At 35.8% G+C, this 10016-nt stretch overlaps 1 pseudogene; it reads left to right on the top strand.

Moving 5' to 3' along the window:
* The first annotated feature begins 185 nt into the window (after positions 1-185).
* LOC103856617 lies at positions 186-8679 on the top strand (annotated as a pseudogene).
* Positions 8680-10016: the final 1337 nt, after the last annotated feature.

Here is a 10016-nt window from a genome sequence, read left to right as displayed (position 1 = left end):
AACAAAAAGACAAGGGTTGACTAAACCCTACAAAGTCATCTGTCTTTTTGAGATTCATCCAAACAAAAAGATTCAGGGCACCCGACTTTGTGGCATACAATAAGAGTTAAGTCCCTACGACCGTAATCTCAAGGCTGAGATCGTTGGTGTAGTTGTCCCTGTCTTAACAAAGACAAATCTGCAGTGATGAAAGAATATAAATCTATTTTCTATGAGACCACCCTTTGATTCATTTACTTATCAAGGCGATCAAATTCGAAGTCTTTGATTATTTCCACTAAAAACTTGCTTTGCAGGTTTAATTTATGAACTCTTTTAATAATCGATTATTCTCTGGATCTTGTTTGACTACTGATTGTCTTTGGGCTAGAAACTATATATTCTTTTTTTTTTTGAAAAAATATTAAATTTATTCAAATAAAAAAAAAGACCTTTGTACAACGACTTGTTTTGAGTTTTGTTTAAAAGACTCTAATGAGAATATAATCCAGTATGCTGCTCCAGTCCTCAGTATAGCTTAACCCCAACAGTATAGCCGTTAATCCCCTCCAAATCTGCTTAGAATATGAACAGCTGAAGAACAGATGCTCTCGTGTTTCCAAATGGCCCGAACATAAGACGCAGTGAGCATCCGACTGCGGACTCCATCTTTGGACTCTTACACCTGTGGCCAAGCGGTCATGGGCTGCTATCCATGTGAGAACAGAGTATCTAGGAGTGGCTCCTCGGAACCAGACAGCATTGTACCAATTAACTCGTGGCGACTGCATTCTTGTCAGCTGCCATGTTTGTTTAGTGTTGAATTTTTTCTTAAATAAGTCGCCAACTCCCTTCCAGAGCCTGATATCATTGTCTGAAGTCAGCCCCTGCAATCTCAGTTTCAGAATCTCATTCTCAATATCAATCCTATTAGCAACTCTATGCCTGCGACTTCGATACCTTTGAACAGCAACCTCAACAGTAGCAGTTATAGGTATACCCAGGTCTATACAACCCCGAGTGCCAGTGATATTAATTATTCTTCCAAGCTGCAACCATGCATCGTACCAGAAAGACGTATGTGCTCCAGTTTTGATGTCAACCTTAGTGAAGGCACAAGTTAGAGTTCTGTATTTTAGAATTTTCTTCCAAATCCAGGAACCCAAGCTACTATTCTCATTTGTTTGCCACAGAGAGCCTTTCTGTATCAAATAGTGTTCCACCCATCTCACCCATAGAGAATCCGCAGATAGAAGTCTCCATATAAGTTTTAAGCAGCTTACTTTATTATTTTCCTCCAGCGATCGCAGTCCTAACCCTCCCTCTTCCTTCGGCTTACAGACCACTGACCATGCTATTTTTGCTTTTTTGGAGCTCATTGCAGGGCCAGACTATAGGAAGGCTGCACAGAGCTGATCCACTTCTTTAATGCATTTTTTTGGCAACCGATATACAGACATCCAGAAGTTTGTGAGGCTATGAATGACCGTATTAACTAGTTGCAGTCTTTCTGTGAATGACAACTGGCGAGCTGCCATGAGGTTATTTTCTTTCGAATTCGCTCAATCAACAGAGCATAATCAGTGGAAGTCATGCGTTTCGTCATCAGCGGCAATCCAAAGTAGCGGACTGGCAGATAGCCTGAAGCTAAAGGGATGTGGCTAGTGATTGTTTCTCTGTCTATGTCGGTTACACCAGCTGTGTACAATGTAGATTTTTCGAGACTTATAGACAAACCTGATATCTCCTCGAATCTCTGAAAAACTTGGAGAATACCTTCCAATTATTGTTGTTTCCCATCAGCAAATACTAACAATATATTCATCACAGAAAACATTGTAAGGGAACCAATTTATATATATATATATATATATATATATATTCGCTAGAACGATGACTATATATAACAGCTGAGATCAATTGAAATGGTCTTTAGAAAACAAGTTTACCTATCGTATGACCAATAATATATGTTTACTTCATTCTTTGGACAATGTAGATAATCAAGTTCTTTATTGTGAGTTATTTTCCTAGTCGTCTTGTTTTCTGTGAAAATAATATAAAGTACTTTAACTTCGTATGATTGATTTCCTATTTTATATTTGTACATTGACAACCTCTTATCATGTAGCCATAGCTTGGTTTGACTTCATTGTCCGATTGGTTTTATTTATATATGTGCTGGTAGTCTCTCAGATCTGTTGCGTTTGTACCGTTTGATAATTCTTTAGAAGTAGCTAAATATGCAGAGCGCTTGTCGGGTTTCGGTGGTGGTATTAGGAACTTTGGCTATTATTCATCTTGTTCAGGCTCAGGATCAACAAGGTATTCACAGCTTACTTGTTGAACATATGTTAAAAAGGCAAATATCATAATTAACATATGTTTAGTCTTTTTTTTTTGTCATAAATTAGCATTTTGGTGATTTGATTTAATGCTATCTAAATATATTTCTCTACGGAAAATGGTTAGTTTGTGTGATGGGACGAGTGTCTTCAGTTTCTCGTGGAAAGATGATCATGATCTTCTCCGTTTGGTCTATATGAACATTCTTTCAATTTGTATACCGCTTGATAATTGATCAGATGTTAAAAATTAAAATCTTGATATTCAGCTGGATATCAGATAGGTTCTGTAAAAGTTTAATTTTATTGTTTAAAACAAACAAAAGGTGGAAATATTGCATAATATAAATTTAAAAGTTTTGTGTTTTCTTCGTTTGTAGAATTATATTTTTTTTAACAAATTCGATGAATACAGATTCATAAGATTTATATAAATAGAGAGAGAACATTAATTTGAAGTTTTTTTCTCAGTAAAGTTAAGTTTATCCTGATTTTTTTGGATAAAACTGAAACAAATGTAAAGCAGAGTTCATCCCTTCCGAGTCAGTGTGCTTTTTCTGACAGTCGTTATTTTACATGTGAGTTAGCAGGTTTCACCAGTTTGGATTGCGGGCTACCCGCGGATGAACGTTCTCCATATGATGAGGAAAGGACTGGTTTACGGTTTTCTTCGGACACAGCATTCATCCAGGATGGGAAAACTGGTAGAATACAAGCAAACCGAGAGAGTGAATTCTTGAAGCCATACACAACGCTGAGATATTTTCCAAATGGAAGACGAAACTGTTACAATATAAATGTTGAGAAGGGAAGGAAACATTTGATTAGGGCTTACTTCATCTATGCAAACTATGATGGTCTTGACATTAACCCCAAGTTTGACCTGTATCTTGGACCTAATTTATGGATCACGATAAATTTGCAAGGAAAAGTGAATGGTACACAGACCGAGATCTTGCACATTCCAACATCAAACGTGTTGCAGATTTGTCTCGTTAAGACCGGGACGACTACTCCATTCATATCCACCTTGGAGATACGGCCTATGGGAAATAATAGTTATATCACCAAGTCTGGTTCCCTGTTTCTGTGGTTTCGGAGATATCTTACCAAATCAAAGACGTACATAAGGTACCTCAACTTCAACTGAGTGTTTTCTTTTCTCCTGATATGTTTGTCTTTGATGATATTTGTTGTGGTTCCTTTCAACTCTGTCCACTGTTCGCAACATAGGGGTTTGTTGTTTCAAGTAGTTCAAAAAACAAGAAAGGGGTTTGTTTCAGCTAGGGATGTTAATGTGGGTTAAATTACTCTGCCCAGCCCCACCTATTACATAATTCAACCCATTTTAAACCCAACACACAAAAACCCAAAAACATCTATTTTATTAAAACTGAAATACAAAATAATACTTGTCTATTTTTAAATGGATTCTTACAGATTTTTTTTCCCTTTTTGACTAATTCTAAACAGTTCATATATTGTTTTCATTTAAGTATTTTATTATATTTTTTGTACATTCTTTTTTCACTTTTCTAAACTATTTCATTAATAGATGTCATTTATTTTATGTATTAACCATAATAATTTTATGTGTTTAAATAAAATTACTCCATTAATGACAAAAATTTAAATCTCTTAACAAAATTGTTTTTATATTAGACATGGGCATTCATGTATACGTTCAGATATAGATCGATTTTAGGTGAATCGAGTTTTTGGATTTTAAAAGTAAATTATGTTCTGGTAATATAAATTTGCAGATATAGTTTGATTTGGATTCTTCCGGGTCGGATAAGTATGTATGAAGCTAAAAATATCTAAATAACCTATATGCTTAAAAATGTCCTTAAACAATTTATAAAAATGTAAAAATCAAACTGCGCGTAATATAAACCCAGAAAATACCCGATAGAGTATGAGTTTTACTAATGGGGTATCTAAGTTACCATTTTATATGTTTTAAAATCCTATAGAATCTTTTTTAAAATAATACTTTGATTTTAGCAAAAAAAAAAAGATTTTGTAGTTTTGTTGGGAAAATTTACCTTTTGCGGTTTCAATGTGAAACTCATTTTTACATTTTTGGAAAGAACACTTGTTTTTAGTTTTGACAGTAAAATTTGTTTTGCGATTTTAGAAGAAAGACAAAAAATTCAGGGAAAATTTTCTTTTCTTTTTGTGATTTTTGTGAATTTGACAAGAAATTATGTTTTGTTGTTGTTGCGAAAAATTTGTTTTGTGATTTTAGCGAGAAAACTTATTTTGCAAGAAAACATAATTTTAAAGCTTTGATGGAAAAACATGATTTTGCAGAAAAATGTGGTTTTATAGTTTTAACACACAAAAAAAACTTGATTCTGATTTTTTGTGATAAAATATATTATAAAAAAATATTGGCTTTATATATCCATTTTCGATCCAACTGATTAAAAAAAAAGGTAAAAACCCAACCCGGCATTTATGGTTTTGGTTAAATTCGTGGGTAATATCCATAGTTTTAAGGAAATGACTATTCAATTATTGGCACTGAACACGTTTAAGACAGGAAGAGAACATGAAAATATACTTAACAATCAAGCTGATAAAACTGCAAGGCCCCAATTGCATGATATATTCCATCTTGTTTATTGATTCTACTTGTGAAACTCATCCCCAGGTACCCGAGCGATGAATATGATCGCGTATGGAGTTCGTCCTTAAGGGATGAATGGACCCTGGTTTCCACCACACTCCAAGTGAATAATTTTAACAATTATTCTCTACCAGAAAACGCTCTTACAACTGCGGCAACACCTACTAACTCCAGTGAGCCATTGACGATCCAGTGGGCTTCTAATAACGTTAATAACCAATATTACTTGTATACACACTTCGCTGAGATCCAAGACGTGCAGACCAACGATACCAGGGAATTCAACATCACTTGGAATGGAGAACATTATTTTGGCCCTCTAATTCCTCCAAAATTTACTGTACATACTATATATAGCCAGCGGGCGGAAACTTGCAAAGGAGGGATATGCAGTTTCGAGCTGATGAGAACCAGCAGATCAACTCTCCCACCTCTACTTAATGCTTATGAAGTCTACACAGTCATCCATTTTCCGCAGTCTGAAACGAATGAAAACGACGGTATGTCACGCATATAAGGTCAAAACTTTTGTTGTATGTTTAATAAAAAGGAAATCAGAACCACAATAGAGTAATCAAGTAACTTTATATATTCATTCAAATATCTTAAAAAAACTTTTGTCAGTGATTGCTGTCCAAAACATCAAAACCAACTATGGAGTCAGTAGAATCAGCTGGCAAGGAGATCCATGTGTCCCTCAATGGTTAATGTGGGATGGCTTAAATTGTAGCAACACGAATATGTCTATACCACCAAGAATCACTTATTTGTAAGTAATAAGATCACTAGTACACAAGCTCTTTAATATCTTTGGTAATGGTGATCACTGATCAATATGTTTCTGGACATATCACAAGAAACTTGTCTTCAAGTGGTCTAGCTGGAACCATAGCGGCGGGCATTCAGAATCTTACACAACTAGAAACTCTGTAAGAATGTTCAGTGTTGATAGGAAGCAACAAACTGTTATATGGATGAACTTTTCATGTTTTTTACTCGATTCTGAACACATTAGGGACTTGTCCAATAATAATTTGACGGGAGAGCTGCCAGAGTTTCTAGGCAACATGAAATCGTTAGTGTTCATGTAAGTTTATCTTTACATATATATTTTAGTACTGCTTTTCAAATTTGACCTCAATTCGTTTTCATGTATGTATGTATGTCCAATTTTCTTTTTTAAAAGAAACATAAGCAGGAACGATCTTAGTGGTTTGATTCCTCAGGCTCTTCAGAAGAAAGGACTGGCTTTATTGTGAGAAATTTTTCACACCTATTTTGAACTTCTCGCAGTTATTGTCCAGAACCCATTTGTGTAATTGATGTCTTGAAACAAAACTTGTCTTCTTGTAGTACTCAAGAGAATCCAAGACTGTGTCTCTCTGGTTCATGCCTACCTCCCAAATCCAAGCCATTTCCAGTGGCAATTGTCGCATCAACTGTGTCTGTGGCCATTATCATTGCTGTTTTGATACTTGCTTTCGTTTTAAGAAAGAAAAAACCGTCAGTTGTGGGAGGTAATCTGCAATAAAACAAATCCAACAAATATAAATAGTTCATGAGTAATTTAGATTATATCCCCTAAAGTTTTTCTTATGCACAGCTCTACAACAGCCGCAGAGTATAATCGGCATCTGCAAATGTTACATATTCTAATTCAATTGTTTCATCAATCCATATGAATAAGAGAAGGTTTACATATTCAGAGGTCACTGATATGACAAATAACTTCCAAAGAGTTGTTGGGGAAGGAGGATTCGGTATTGTCTACCACGGTACTCTAAATGTATATGAACAAGTAGCTGTTAAGCTGCTTTCTCAATCATCACCTCAAGGCTATAAGCAATTCAAGGCAGAAGTATGCATACCTTAAGTTTTCCAAACATTTAAGAGCATAATCAGAAGCTTATAGATTTTTTTCTATGGATGATAATTAGGTTGATCTTCTTATGAGAGTTCACCACACAAATTTGGTTAACCTAGTTGGATACTGTAATGAACGAGACCATTTGGCTCTCATCTACGAGTTTGTGCCTAATGGAGACTTAAGACCGCATCTATCTGGTAAACTTAAAAATAGGACTTCACATGTAACAATAGCTCACAGGAACATTATATTTTAGTAAATGGATCTAACTATTAAGATACAGGGAAAGCAGGTAGATCCATTATTAACTGGAGTTCTCGGCTACGGATAGCTATGGAGGCTGCATCAGGTCTGTTACCATAGACCAAGAATTGTTCCTTTCTTCCATTTTTAAGCTACGATAGATGATTAAATTGCATAGGTTTGGAGTACTTACACACTGGATGCATACCTCCAATGGTTCATAGAGATGTCAAAACTACAAACATATTGTTGGATGAGCATTTCAAGGCCAAACTAGCTCATTTTGGGCTGTCGAGATCATTCCCAGTTGGAGGTGAATCTCATATTTCAACGATGATTGCTGGTACTCCTGGATACATTGATCCCGAGTAAGGATTGCTGGCTAACACCACAAACTGACAAATGTTTTTCTTTCCTTCTTCAATTGTTGAAGAATATGTATAGATAAATAGTGTACCATTTTCTTTGCCTTGCAGATATTACAGTACAAGTCGCTTGACTGAAAAGAGCGATGTCTACAGCTTTGGTGTTGTGTTACTGGAGATAATCACAAATGAACCTGTGCTTGACCATGCTCGTGCACAAACACACATAACACAATGGGTTGGGTTTGAGCTAAACAGCGGAGATATTAATAGTATCATGGATCCATACCTTCAAGGAGACTATGACTCTCATTCTGCCTGGAGAGCTCTGGAATTGGCAATGTCATGCTCAAATCCTTCTTCCACAAGAAGACCAAGTATGTCTCATGTTGTTATCGAACTAAAGGAGTGTCTTGCGTCTGAAAATCCGAGGAGAAATACGAGTAGAGGCAATATGGACTCTCCTAGTTCCTCTGAAGTGATCATGCTCATTGACACTGGGATGTTTCCTGTGGCGAGATAGTGGGAGCTGCTACAAGTATTATATAAAAGGATCGTAACACTAAACCTGTTCAATTTGTTTTGATCATCGACATGTCTTAGGTCGTATTCTATGTTTGTTTTGATATTTTTGTTTACGTTTGAATCGTGAATGTGTGTTGTGTTGAATCTTGAGTGCCAACCTAAGCCATTTCTAGTTTTCTGTCGCGTCAGCTGCGTTTGTGGCTATTATCATTGATGTTTTGGTTCTAATTTTTGTTGACGTCAGAAAGAAAAAAGACTTCGACCGTGGAATGTAATTCGCAAGAAACCAAATTCAAGGAGCTATAAATAACTTACGAATATTTTGCTTATATCTCATAATGTTTTTTGTATCCACAGCACTAAAAACAGTCACCTTATATATCGCATGTGGCGAATGTTAATTACATATGCTGATTCACCTGTTTCATCAAGTCTTTTTTATCAATCTCAACTTGCTGTTGAACTAAAAGAGTGTCTTTTGTCAGAGAACTCAAGGAGAAGTGTGAGTAGAGGCATGGACTCACAAACTTCCTCAGAAGTGTATGATCATTGACACTGGAATGTTCCTATGGCGAGATAATTTTAGCTGCTGCAGTTATCATGTAAAGAAATTTCAAAACTAAATCTGGTCAATTTAATTTAGACCATTGACATATATCATATCCTATGTTTCTTTGGTGATTTTGGTTTAATTATGAATGTGTTGATTCTTGTGTGCCATGATGTGAATGTTAATAGGATGATTACTCTTTTGGACATAGATGAGATCATATTTCACTATTTGTAAAATGAACTTGGTGAGACTCCTAGATCATAGTATAGAACAGGAGGTCTCGCCGTCATTTAAAGTCTTAAAAAATTGATAGTAACCAAAGTTGATTTAACTTTTTCTGTCACACATCATTTTAGAACTTCAGAGTTAAGCGTAATTGAGCTGGAATAGTGAAAAGATGGACGACCTATGGGAAGTGATTCGCGATAGCATGCAAGTGAAGCATGACTTTTGAAAAAATTAACGCACCGCCCGTCAGACGGGATGGGGTCCACATGCCGAGAGAGCGGATGTGGATAGCCCATTAGCCGTGGACGGTTGGAACGTTATAAATGGTATCAGAGCTGGTTAGCCAACCCGAGAAACGTCCGGAATTTTTTTCTTCAAATCGGGCGCATACATTTCTTGGGCTAGCTAGAATCAACGTATTACGTTTTGTAGGAGTAGGAGCAAGTTTTGTTATAAGCGCTTCCACGAATCAACCAAAATTAGGTCTGCTAATCTCTTAACAAAACCAAGTAAAACGAGATTAGCATACCTATATACAAAGGCAGACCCACATGGAAGAAAGGTGGGTCAACTGCAACAGGTTAAATTTAGATATTTAGTTTGTAAGCTTAAGCTTGAGTCTAAAGTAGCTCAAATGTCACGGATTTTGACCTTTGACACTCCTAACCCGGTTTCAATCCCCTTTCTGCACCATTTTTCTAAAAGAATTTCATGCTTTTGTATGACCTTTTTACTATTGTTTTGGCTTAAGTATAAATCATGACCCAGGTAAAAATATTTCCTGGGTCCGCCATTGCCTATATATATTTTTTGTTGAAATTTCTTTTTGTGTGATACGAAATAAGCGCGATTGCACCAAATGTTATAAGTCAATGTGTTTTGTTTGTATATATTTGTTATATTGCAAAATAGTTACCGTATCGTACACTCATTCTTCGTGCGTGATAGTTCTATGTCTGGTGGCTATTGCAGCCAATTTTCTGGATAATAACGTTGGAGGAATAATATCCTCTTACTATTCCTCTTACGTCCTGCAGGGAGAAGTTTTACTATAAAATACATTGACTTGCCAAAGTCTTTCTTCTTTTCATATCTCTTGACAGCTTCAAAATTTAAATGAGTCGTCTCCCTATTATTGACATGTTGTAAAGATGTTTAATTTTCATACCATGTCTTAAAACATGGTTCATCAGTTTAAGATTAATTTAAATGCATCGTCTCCGTGTAATTAGCATTCAGCTTGGTTAAAGATTCTCATAGGACGAAACGTTCATCC

Source organism: Brassica rapa, chromosome A03 (genome assembly GCF_000309985.2).
Source record: "Brassica rapa cultivar Chiifu-401-42 chromosome A03, CAAS_Brap_v3.01, whole genome shotgun sequence".
NCBI classification, from domain to species: domain Eukaryota; kingdom Viridiplantae; phylum Streptophyta; class Magnoliopsida; order Brassicales; family Brassicaceae; genus Brassica; species Brassica rapa.
The sequence above is the reverse complement of the archived record's forward strand: the minus strand, read 5'-3'. Positions and strand labels throughout refer to the sequence as shown.